The sequence below is a fragment of the Rhinolophus sinicus genome, linkage group LG09 (assembly GCF_036562045.2).
Source record: "Rhinolophus sinicus isolate RSC01 linkage group LG09, ASM3656204v1, whole genome shotgun sequence".
Taxonomy (NCBI): Eukaryota; Metazoa; Chordata; class Mammalia; order Chiroptera; family Rhinolophidae; genus Rhinolophus; species Rhinolophus sinicus.
In genome coordinates, this window is record NC_133758.1 from 85,543,276 (window position 1) to 85,555,941 (window position 12,666).

At 37.3% G+C, this 12,666-nt stretch overlaps 1 pseudogene; it reads left to right on the forward strand.

Annotated features, from left to right (window-relative positions):
- The first annotated feature begins 10,015 nt into the window (after positions 1-10,015).
- LOC141573089 (protein FAM136A pseudogene) lies at positions 10,016-12,231 on the forward strand (annotated as a pseudogene).
- Positions 12,232-12,666: the final 435 nt, after the last annotated feature.

Genomic DNA, 12,666 nt, shown 5'->3' on the forward strand with positions numbered 1-12,666 from the left:
CCCTCCTTCACTCTGCTTCCTGGCCTTGACCATTTCCTGTTTTCCTCCTACCTCTCAGTAGCCATTTCTTCACAGTCTTGTTTCCTGGGTCTTTCGTATCCTCAACCTTTAAACTGCAATTCCACAAAACTTACTCCTGAGACCTTTATTTACACTATACCTTAGGTGATATCACCTAGTCACATGACTATGCTGATCACTACCAAATGTGTATCTTCAGTCTGAACCTCTTCTCTGAAATGCACACTCAGATAACCACCTGGCTGTTTCACATCTCCATTTGAATATCTAAGACAACACGTCTAAAACAAAACTAAGCTTCTTCACTACTGGCCAAAAACAACTAAGAACACCCAAAATCTTTCTCTTCACAGTGGCAACTACATCCTTCAAGTTGCTCAGATAAAAAAGAAAATTTGATTCTTTTTCTCTTACGACTGGTACGTCTTTATTTTATTTTGCTATATTTTACTGTTTTTAGTAAGTCTTGTCAGCTTCATCTTCAAAATATAATTCAATAACTCAACCACTTTTCATCAGTTCCAACGTGATTACCCTGTTCCAAAACACCAGCTCTTTCCTTATTATAATAGATTTATTTTTCTCCATAATTCTGACCTACGAGTACTTATACTTACCTTTTTTTTTTCCATTCTCCTCCCCATCCTCCGCGATTAGAACATAATATTTCTAAGGACAGGGATTTTTTCTGTTTTATTCACGATGGTATCCCCAGCTTCTAGAATAATGCCTGTCAGTCATTTGCGGTGAATAAATGAGTTAATGAATGCTGAAAAAAAAAAAAAAAAAGCTGTGTCAAGTATGAACCCCATTCAAGACAGGTGGGCAGCCCTTCAAATGATAAAGCAGTTGGGAAAATACTTTTCCTTGCCAGTCTGGATAAGAGGCTAAAGATATGCTTTACTTGGGTTTTAGGATGTTGATTTGCTAATGTAAAAAAATTTTAACCCACTTATGTAGCCAGGTAAATAGTGACTGCTGTAGGGCGACGATCTTTCTGTCTTGGATGACAACTATCTGCAGAGCTGAGCCCCAATCACACCAGGCAGAGCATAAGTCTTTTACTCACTATGGGTTCTAGCATTCCTTATTTTCTTGCTTTATGCTGGGGCCACAATTTGTCATTGAACTTACGCTATTATTTTTCATATAGTAGAGAATTATTTCTTTAGACTCATGTCTCTATCAAAAGTAGGAATGTGAAAAGATAAACCAAGAAAATCATGTATTTTAAAAAGAGAGAGGGATTGTGTTTTTTAGTGGAAGTCAAAAATACTCTGCGTTCAACAGGCAAAATATGACTATGTCAAAGAACACCACTTTAAAAAACATGAAATAAACTCCACTAAAAACAATTGCCAGTACACAGAAATGTATATGTGAATGTCAGTATAAGTAATTCATATTGATGAATTAAATGAAAGCCTGAAATTTCAACAAGACAATTTTAAATGAAAAATTTAAAAATGATAATACTGTGAAATTCAGATATATATTAAGTGAAAAATATGGCATACTAACATTTAACAAACGGAACGCTTTTAATATCTATTGAATGTAGCAGAAATTACATGCCAAAAGTAAATAAGCTTTTGAAAATAGAAGCATAACTGGGAAAACTATTATCTCCCTCAGTATATCGAGATATAGCTGAGAACTTACAGAAAAAGTTTAAGAAAAGTTTAATTTATGAGAGCCCAGATATCAACAATACCACCTACTTAATTAATTGTGCTTTCAGTGAGAATTCTAATGTAACCAAATGACTTCTTAAATTATATAAATGTCTAACCACTATGCTGTACACCTGAAATTAATAGAAAATAATATTGAATGTCAAGTGTAATTGAAAAAATGGGGGAAAGGTGACAGGCAAGAGGTTCAAATTTCTAAGTATAAAACAAATAAGTCATGGAAATGTAATATACAGCATGGGGAATATAGTCACTAATATTGTGATAGCGTGGTACGGTGTCAGATGGTTGCTGGACTTACAGTGATCACTCTTTAGGTATATTAATGTTGAACAACTGTGGTGTACCCCTGAAACCAATATAATATTGTATATTAGCTATATTTTTAATAAAAATCTTTTGAAAAAAGAAAACCTATGTCAGGTTCATTATAAGGAAATGGCTTATTGATTGATTGGATTGAGAAAATCTTAAAATTTGATATAGGCTAATAGTAATAAAGTTAATAATTGGTAAGTATGAAGTATGGTAAAAGAATGTGGTATTATGGTGATCCCAGGTTTTGCAAAATGAAACAAATTAGTGATTTTTCACAAGGACATGGAACTTAAGTCCACTTATTATTTCATTCCCTGGGAATGACTTTATGCTAAAACATTAAAAATAGAATGCTTTCTGGATATACTCATTGATATAAACTGAATGTGCTCCGTGGCTTGTATTACAGACAGGTCAGTGTTTTGCTGGATGAATTGGATATACCACATGGGGACCCTGCTGTATAGTAGGAGATTAAGTGGCATTGTACCTAGAGATTTTTGGAACTATTCAGAGAGATTGAATTCTTCACATCATTCAAGAGAAAATGACCTTGTTAGCATAATTGCAAAGACTGAAATAAACATGCTCTATTTTGACTGGAAATTCACCCATGTTACTAGTTGGAACATTTCTCTACAAAGCCATTCAAATTGATTGCATAAATATACAACTTAATTTGTTCTTCATTCATAAGATAATTGTGATTTAGGGAAACTTATTTGGCAAGATGTATTCTCATGCAAATAATGGTTTCCAGAGAAGAAAGTAATGGCAACTACATTCCCAAAATTGTGGAGCTGAGGACTGAATTCTAGAAAAGTTTTTCTGATTTTAAATCTCACCAAAAAAATGAATAACACAGTTTTTCCTTTTCTTATTACTAGGGATAGTAAAAATTAGGAGACTCGGTGGCAGTTATATAACTGCCATCGATAACGGTTCCAGAACCTGAATATGACAAAATTGGAATACCCGAATTCTACATACACATTAGAAATAGTTGCCTTAAAATATAAAAAAAGATTATGCAGAAGTTTTATCCATGTTCAAAAGTGATAATTATGAAGAATTTGGGGAACTATGAAGCTGAATAAAATCAAATAACCCTTGTCTTTGGTAAATACCCTTGTCAAAGATAAAACTGTACTGAACAATGAAAAATCTGACATTTTACATCTTAGCAAAAAAACGGTATCAAGATTCTTATTCCAAATTTAAGGTAAACCGAGAAGAAAAATGTTGTAACTAAATTTATTTTCCCTGTATTGTTCATTTCCTATTTTAAAATATCTCCAATAGTATAAATGTTTCTGTTACATTTAAAGGCTTATGCCATCATACAATAAAAATGAAGAAACCTTGGTTCTATATCTGGAATTTTTATTTTAATTCTTAGCCCTCTTCGTTCTACTTTCTGTTTAGTCACAGTAAGTGCTTGATTTTTTACTATAGCGTTTTTCATAACTAGGCCAGTATGTTTGTTTGTTTTGTTTGACAAGTCATAGGGTGAAAGTCCTGCTAATAAAAGAAATAGATTCTCTGTGAGACTAGACTAACCAGCTTTTGGACAATAATGCTTGGAGTGGCAAGATTTGGTTTTCCTAGGTTATTCAGAGGGAAAATCGTGATAGCATCTCTGGTACAGAGAGACAAGACTAGAATGAAGAACCCAAATTTTTCTTACCTCACCTCCTTCCATGTCATCCTCACCTCAGGACACTATCACTGGAAAAGAAAAAGTGATGGAAAAATATTTAGTTGAAGTCTTAGCGGCCCAGCACTTTCAAAACACATAAGCATGCAGGGATACGAAGCTGGCACACTTTCTCAGAGACTACAAAATTAAAAATGGAACCTATAGAGAAGTAAAACATGGGCAAGAATATCCAAGAAAAAACTTAAAGAGTAATGGAAGGGGTAGGACTTGCACAATTGGATATTTAGACACATAATTACGTTACAGTTATATCAGTGTGGAATAATAGATGCAAGAATATATAGATTAATGGACAGATTAGGAAACAAACATTTTTATTCTGAAGATATTAAAATAAGGTAATAGTTTGATTTCACATTACTAGGGAAAGGTAGAAATATTCTTTAGTCCCAAAACATTTGCTTAACAGTGAGGTGGGGGCCTGTCAATTCCCTTTCTTACTCTATATGCCAAAAGACATTTCAGATGATTAATGGATTAAAAAGAAAAAAAGTAGAAAATGTATGTGACTATCTCAAGATGAGAAAAGACCCACTAAGGATAAAGCAAAAGGTAAAGCCAGAATTGCTACATTCCATTACATAAAAATTTAAACCAATATGCCAAAAGATATCAATAGAAAACATACAAACCGGAAAAGTTTACATCATGAGTATTTGACAAAAATTTAATATTCTGAGTATATATAGAGCTCTTAAAGTTTAGAAAAACCAAGGTACTTTCCAAATTTCAGTTGGTTCTTGATTAATTCTATACAGAAAGTCACTTCATTCAGATACCGTGATGTACTTTACATGAATAATTTAACTTGGAAAAACATCAGAACATCACAGTACTCAGAGCTAGGCTTTCTATGGATGCTTTTCAGGAGTTGGCGGGAGGGGATTTTTTTTAAATGGCCTCTATGTTTAGTTACGCCTTCCTTACATATTTTCCAGACTAATATTAATTAAGATTCGGTTATACTGAGCAGAAATTTGGAACCTCAATAGCCCATCTGTCTGTGTGAGAGTACATATTCAATTTTTTTTTTTACCTAGAGAGAATCTTGGCCAAGCTCTAGAGTATTACCTCAGAAAATACTGATTATTTTACTCAAACTTCCCCAAAAGATGTCGCTCCTACACTATTATAATTCAATGTCCTATTAAGACTACTTTTTTCCTAAATCTCTTGAATAGCAGAACTCCAGGTATAAGATATCCAGTATTTAACTGCCAGCTACCTAATATCTATCACCTATGGGATTGGCTGTGGCTAACAGTATCTATAAAGGAACATTAAGGATTTGCTTATCATTTCTTCAGATCCTTTAAAAAGTACTCCAGAATTAAGTCAGGCAAGCACCTAACAAAGTCACCTGTACAATATCTTCTTTATGTACCCCTAGAATTTCTCTTTGGTTTGAAGCCATGGGTCAGCATTTGCAAGACACTCTACAAAGCATTATATGAAATTCATCATTGTGTCAACTGTAAGAATGTTGTTGATTATGTTACACAATGGCCTCTTTATGTGACTCTCAAGGGTTATTTCATTCTGGACTTTGTATTGGAATATATATCTTATGGACACTGTGAGTTGGCTTTTCACATTTGCTGATAAAAAACTAGAGCTAAATTTGTTCTCCATTCCAGAGAACAGGGCACTTTGGTCTTCAATGTTTTTATTAGCCTCATTCTTGGTCCCGTTTTCCTCTTCATCTACTTCAAATGATGTTATCTGGCCATATGTTGTCTAGCCCTGTGAGCCACCTTGCGCTCTTTTTTGGAACAAGGCAGTGTGGTGGTCCTAAGTGTTTCTTCAGGCCACACCAGTCAGCATGAGCAATAGAGACATACCCACGTAGCTCATAAAACGTCCCAATAGCATATGTTCACGGTTCTCCACAACTCTCCCTAAGAACAAGGCTTAGAGTTCTCCTTCGGTTCCCTCCATGTTGTTTTCTGTCGTCTCAGCCAATGCTGTTTCCAATTGTATATATTTTAAGCATGACCAAAAATTCCAGTGGTAGCTGTGCTGGTTCCTTCCCTAACTGCCATTTCTGTTTCCATTTTGAAGCTAACTGCTCTGAGGACCCAATGCCAGGCCACAGCCTCGAGATGTTGGTACACATTTGCCCTCAGGACAGGGCAGTGACCTCTTCTGTGGATACTTGCTTCTTACTGCCACATTGTCATGCTATTGCTCTGAGAGCATCTGCTCTCGTGGTGAGTAGCTTCATCTTGGACCATGAATAAGATGTTCCCTCCGCACTAGAATGTAGTCTCAACTGTCCCTTTTCCTGGAGGGTGCTGGAGGATACGGGAAAATTTCTGTTTCTTGTGGCTTTAGTTTTCCTAGCCCTTCAGGGAAATTTAAGACACCGTAAAAACCTGACATAATAGTGCTTAGGAGAGTAACAGCTGCCCCTTGCTTAACCCCCACTCTACACATAGCCGCCTTGGGAGAAACAGCAGTATTACCTTTAGGGGGCTCTTATCCATGAATTTCCACTGTGACCTATGGCAAAGGGAGCAGTGACCCTTGGCAGATGAGAGTGGCAAGAAGGAAAGTGAAACTTGGAGGAGACATTGAGTCGGTCACAGGAAGTTATACTACTTAGCCCCTTTTCCATATACCTTAAAAGAAGGCAACATTAAAGAGGCCTATTCCATGCAAAGGCCAGGAGGCCTCCTGAGGAGACGATATTTAAACCTTGGGAAATTCTCATACAGAGCTAAGGAATTCTTCAAGGGAGAGTAATTTTTCAGTAGTTGGGTCAATAGGAGAATCATGCCATAATTAGTTATTTTTAATTGTTTCTTAATAAAATGCCTATTGATTTCCTTTATCCATATGTAACTTAAAGCTTGTCTTTTTCTAGGTAATCTGTAAGTGTTCTCTGTATAATAAGGATGATAACCCTCCTCCTCCTCCTCCCTCCCTCCCTCCCTCCCTCCCTCCCTCCTCCCTCCCTCCCTCCCTCCCTCCCTCCCCTCCCCTCCCCTTCCTTTTAAATGTGCCACCATGGGCTTTTGGTTAAACCTTCCTTAGACCTTTTATGGAATAAAATGACTGAGTCTGTGCTGTGTGGAGCAGAAATTTCAGCCCTCAGTGGCCCATCTGCCTGTGATTAAGACCAAATTCCAAGTGTTTTTCTGATCGGCATCTTGGCCAGTTCTTTCCTACTTTCACAGCTCGTCATGATGTAGCAGTATGATGGTTCTTCTGGTTCCCACAGGCAGAGGAAGTGTTTCCCCTATCCCTAGGTCTCTTAATGTTTAAATTTGCACTCAATCAACCAGAGTAGTTGTACTCCACATATCACCGGAGAGGTTTTACATTTTTATGTTTGTTTTGCTAACTATAATATTTAGTCTTACTAAGTCCATCCTATTTTACACTATTTTGTTGATTACTCTTTATCGTTGTGGTTAATTTTTCTCATTTCTAACATGTTGCAATCATTCAGGTTTTATTTCTTTACTACTGATTTAAACCTTTAATACCCTGCTTCTACGATTCAAGTGGTTATCTTTAATTCTTTCCTCAGAGTCCTAATATTATCAAAGGTGAAATACATAAAAGTAACAGCCATATTATTGGAACAAAAATTAAACTTGCCCATCACTTCCCACATGAAGCCTGTGTACACTTCATTTTTGGCAAGGTGCTATCCTTGAAAATACCAGTGGAGATATAAGGGGATATCAGAAAGAAGACACCAGAGGATTGGTAAGCCTCTCTCTCAGCATTCTGGTCATCTTTAAAATACCAGGGGAAATATGTGGAGATATCAGAAATAGGAATGTGTACAGCCTGTGTCCTCCAGCTTCCTCTTTCAAGGTCAACTTCCTTCATTATTTCTTAGTATGGATTTCTTTTTGAATAGGGAATATATTTCGATGATTCAAAAAACAAAACATATTAAAGGCAGGTAGTGAAAAGTTTTATTTTCCTCCACAGCCCCTCCTCTGTCTAATTCTCATGACACCTCCTCCCCCATAACATGTAGCCACTTTTACTAGCTTTTTATGTATTTTTACAAAGTTCCTTTATACAGTGTAAGAAAATAACATTCTTATTTCTCCTCTCAATACAACATATATCATATTACCCAGGTTTCTGTACTTTTTTTTCCACATAGCAATATCCCTTGGAGCTCTTTCCCTAGCAACCTATACTTTCCCCATTCTTTGTTACCATAGCATAATGTTATATGGCATGAGTGTCACGTAATCAATCCACCGTTTCCTTATGGATGCCTGTTTTGATCCACCATTCCCTTATTAATAAGAAAAACCATTTCCTTATTGAATAATTCTAAATAATTAGTATCACAAATAATACTATAATGAATAGCCTTCTTTATATGTCATTTTCCACCAATATGATTATATGTGTAAGATAAGTTCCCAGATATGGGACTACTGGGTCATATAGTAGATGCATTGTTAATTTTGATATTTACAGCACGTGTGCCCTCCTTAGGGACACTGGTGATTTACACTTCCAACCAGCACTGCACCCGTGCTTGTGTCCTACAGCCTCATACCCTACCACAGTGTGTCATCAAATTGATCATGTCATATACTTCAAAGCAATTAATATTTCCATTTCTGTGAACATTTTGCTTAGAGTGTTTTCCATTTATCTATTATTGGTCCTTTTCTTATCAACGTAGAGGAATTCTTTACATGTTTGGGAGATTAGCCCTCTTTCTATGATATAATAGAAATACTTTTCCTCAGTTTGTCTTTTGCTTTGCTTATGGTGCTTTTTCTTTATAGAAATTTTTAAAAAGTATATATAGAGAAGAATTTTTCAATATTTTATGACTTCTGGATTTTGAATGGTGTGTACCTAATGAAAGATTTCCCCACTGCACAGTGATAAAAGAAATCACTTTAATTTTTTTCTATACCTTATTATGTGAGGTAGGGAACCAACTTAGTTTTGTTTCAGATGACTACCTACTTGCCAATGCTATTTATTAAATAGTCAATTTTTTTTCATCACTGTTTTCGGATGCCACATATAACATATACTAAGCTCATTCCTGTGTATGGGGCAATTTATGTACTTTTTACTCTGTATCACTAGCTATTCATGCAACAGCCCCACAGTTTACGTTATAGAAGCTTTATAATATGTTACAGATGCTCATCAACTTACCATGGGGTTACATCCTGAAAACCCATGATAAATTGAAAATATTATAAGTCAAAAATGTGTTTAATGCACCTAACCTACAGAGCATCACAGCTTAGCCTAACCTACCTCTTTAGTTTCACAGCTACACAGGTGGAGGGGAATCATGCTTCAAGACCTGCACTTAATATATCACATCCAGGAGTCTCATTTTCATCGGATTTAAATAATGTTGGTAATGAGATTTTGAAGTTTGAGCTGATAAGATTGTGAAATTTAGATTCAGTTGATGAGATTTTATTTATTTATTTATTTTTTACTTTGAGCAGATGCCGCAACAGGGTGAGACTCTTGAGAAGATTGGGAAAGAAGCAAATGTTTGGGAAGGACATGAATCTTTGGTGACAAAAGGGAGGACTGTGATAGGCAGAACTGTAAGATCGCTCCCAATATTTTACCCTTATGATGTGATTATATCCTGTATAACTCCCTCTCATTCATTACAGAAGGGATTAACCATATGGTGCAATTGAGTAACTAATCAGTTGACTTTGAAGTAATTAAAAAAGAGATTATCCTGCATAAGCTTGACCTACTCAAGTGAGCCCTCAATAGAACAACTGAGCTTTTTCTGAAGGGAGAGGGTCAACATGAGAGATATTCTCCGGCTGGCCTTAAGGAAGGAAATACAGTAATCTCCTCTCACCCACAGGGGATGCATTCCAAGACCCCATGGATGCCTGAAGCCACTGCTAGTATTGAACCCTATATATACTATTTTTTCCACATTTATATATATATATGTATATATATATATATATATATATATACACATATACATATATATATATGTGTATATATATATATATATATATATATATATATATATACACACACATACCTACAATAAACTTTAATTTATAGGTTAGGCACAATAAGGGATGAACAACAACTAATAATAAAACAGAACAATTATCACAATATATTGCAATAAAAGTTATGTGAATGTGGTCTTTCTCTCTCTTCAAATATTGAACTGTGCTCACCTTTTCACTTAAAGGAAGCACTTTACAGCTTCTCTTTGGTGTATTGGAATTGCCAGCATCACTACTCTTATACTTTGGGAACATTAAGTAAAATCAGGGTTACTTGAACACAAGCATTGTGATACCATGACAGTCGATCTGATAACCCAGATGGCTACTAAGTGACTACCAGGAAGATAGTGTATAGAGTGTGGTGATGTTGGACAAAGAGAGGATTCACATCCTGGGCAGGATGGAGCAAGACGGTGCAAGATTTCATCACGCTACTCAGAATGATTTCATTCAATTTCAATGTGCAATTGAAAACATCTGAATTGTTTATTTCTGCAATTTTCCTTTTAATATTTTTGGACTACAGTTGACCATGGGTAACTGAAACCACAAAAAGCAAAACCACGGATATGGGGGACTACTGTACTATATTGTGAACAACTACATAAGGGGCTACATGGTAAGGGACTGAGAGCAACCTCTAGAAGCTAATACAATCCCCACCTATAGCAACCAAGAGAGCAGGGGCTTCAGTACTACAACCACAGGGAATTGAATTCTTCCAACTATCAGGGAGCTTGGAAGAGCATCCTGAGTCTCAAATGAGGTCATAGCCCAGGCCAACACCTTGATTTCAACCTGATGAAACCCTGAGCCAAGGACTCACCTAATCCATACCCAGACCCCTGAACCATGGAATCTGAGATAATACACGTGTTGGTCTAAGTTACTCAACTTGTGATAATTTCTATACAGCAGTTGAAAACAAATCAGTGACTCCTATATGTCTCCAATGCTTCACTCTTTTAAAAAGAAGTGTCTATTGTATTTATCAAGTCCCTGTCTCAACATTCTGTGTTGAGTTGTGGGAGTGGGGCAGATTACTCACAGTTTTAGTATATGCCTCCGTATCAAGAAGAGCCACATCCAAGGAGAAGCATCTGAACCTGATATAGATCATAAAATCCTGCACTTGGTTGCCATATTTGGATGAAAATTTGGAGTCTTGAAAGGGGTATAGTGTATTTTGCATGTGGAAGGAACATAAGTAATCAAGGTTAGTGTACAAACTATGGTAGATAGATTGCATCAATGGTCTCAGTTAATAGCCACCTCATATTCACAGTCGCCCCTGTAATCTTATATTTTCCTCTCACTCTGATTTAGGGCTCAGCCAGTTACTACTTACTTTGACCTATGGAATATTAGCAAATGTGTCACAAAGAGTGGCTTGAAAGAAGATGCACACTTTCTCCTAATCCTTTGTATGATTGAGTTACTCTCTCTGTGTTTCTGCTGGACATGAGACCATGTCCATGGCAGGCTAATTAAAGGAGATAAATGTGGAGGAAACCAAGTTTTCCCACATCCCAACTGAGGTCATCCTAGACCAGCCAGTAGGTGGCCAATTCCAGGATATGTGAGGAACTACAACTGAGACTAGAAACTTCTAAGCAATCCCAGCCTAAATGGTTGACCCGCAGTGACCTAAAAAATGCTTATTGTTTTGGAGGTGGTTTGTTCCACAGAAGAATTGTAGCAGGAAATTACACATCAATAAATAAAATACATAGCATAACCTAGTTGAAGGATACATCTCCCACCCTATTTTTAGGCACTTGGCATTTCTCACAAAATATTATAGACTTTACAGGCTTGGGAGCCACTCTGGTGCATGGTTTATGGACATGACAGATCTGAGTTCTGTTTAGAAACACCTTATGGCCATGTGGACACCGGTGGGACCATGTGCAAGGCGAGGTCCCCACACGGAGCTGCCAGAGCTGCAGGTGCAGGAGGTGGTGGACTCCGTGGTGAAGAGTCTGGAGGGCAAGAACATCTGGAAGATGCAGGGCCTCGTGTTCTGGTGCAGCGCCAGCTGCTGCCATGACAGCCAGTCCTCGATGCAGCAGGTGCTCCAGTGCACTGAGCGCGGCCACATGCCTCTGGCTCACGCCCAGGCCCTGATGACCAGCAAGTTCAAGAAGTTCCAGGACCACCTGGCGAGGTGCACCCTGCATTGCAACAGCAAAGCCCAAGAGTCAATAGATGCTGGGAGTAAAGAGCTTCAGGTGACGTGGCGACTGGAGAGTTGTGTGACCCAGTGTGTGGATGACCACACGAACCTCATTCCACCCATGACCAAGAAGATGAAAGTGTCTCTGTCATCCATTTAAAAATAGAAGTTTTTGCCATTGGCCATCGTGGCCGAGGGCAGGAACGTATTTAAAAAGAAGAATGAGAATTTGGGTCTTTTTAGCAAAGTTTATGAATGAAGAAATTCAGGATGGCAGCAAGTTCAAGGCATATGTCACTTGCCTCCACACTGGTTCCTTTATATTTTAATTCTAGAAAATGAAATGGAAAAACTGGTGCTAAAAGTTGAGTCAGAGAGTTTTTGAGAGCCTAAATTTCTAGTGGCGAGTGGTTATCCTCCCTTGTACGAGCCAGCACCTTCCGAGGTACCAGGTTCCTCTTAGTACTCAGGTGCCAACAGGTTCCTCTAACCTGCCAATGATCTAGCGGGGTGTGAGGAGAGCTATTTGTTTGCTGCCAACCTCCTGTTTACCAGAAGCATCACACCATTTTCCATAAGCTGTAAGACAAAATCCATGAGGTCATTAATTTAAAAGGGAAAATACGTTTCTGGGTCTTTTGTTTTGCTTGGTTTTGTCTTATATACAAGGGTATGAAGTTGAGTTAAGATGTGGAGTTCGGAGTGGTAGTTTGGATAAGAACTTTG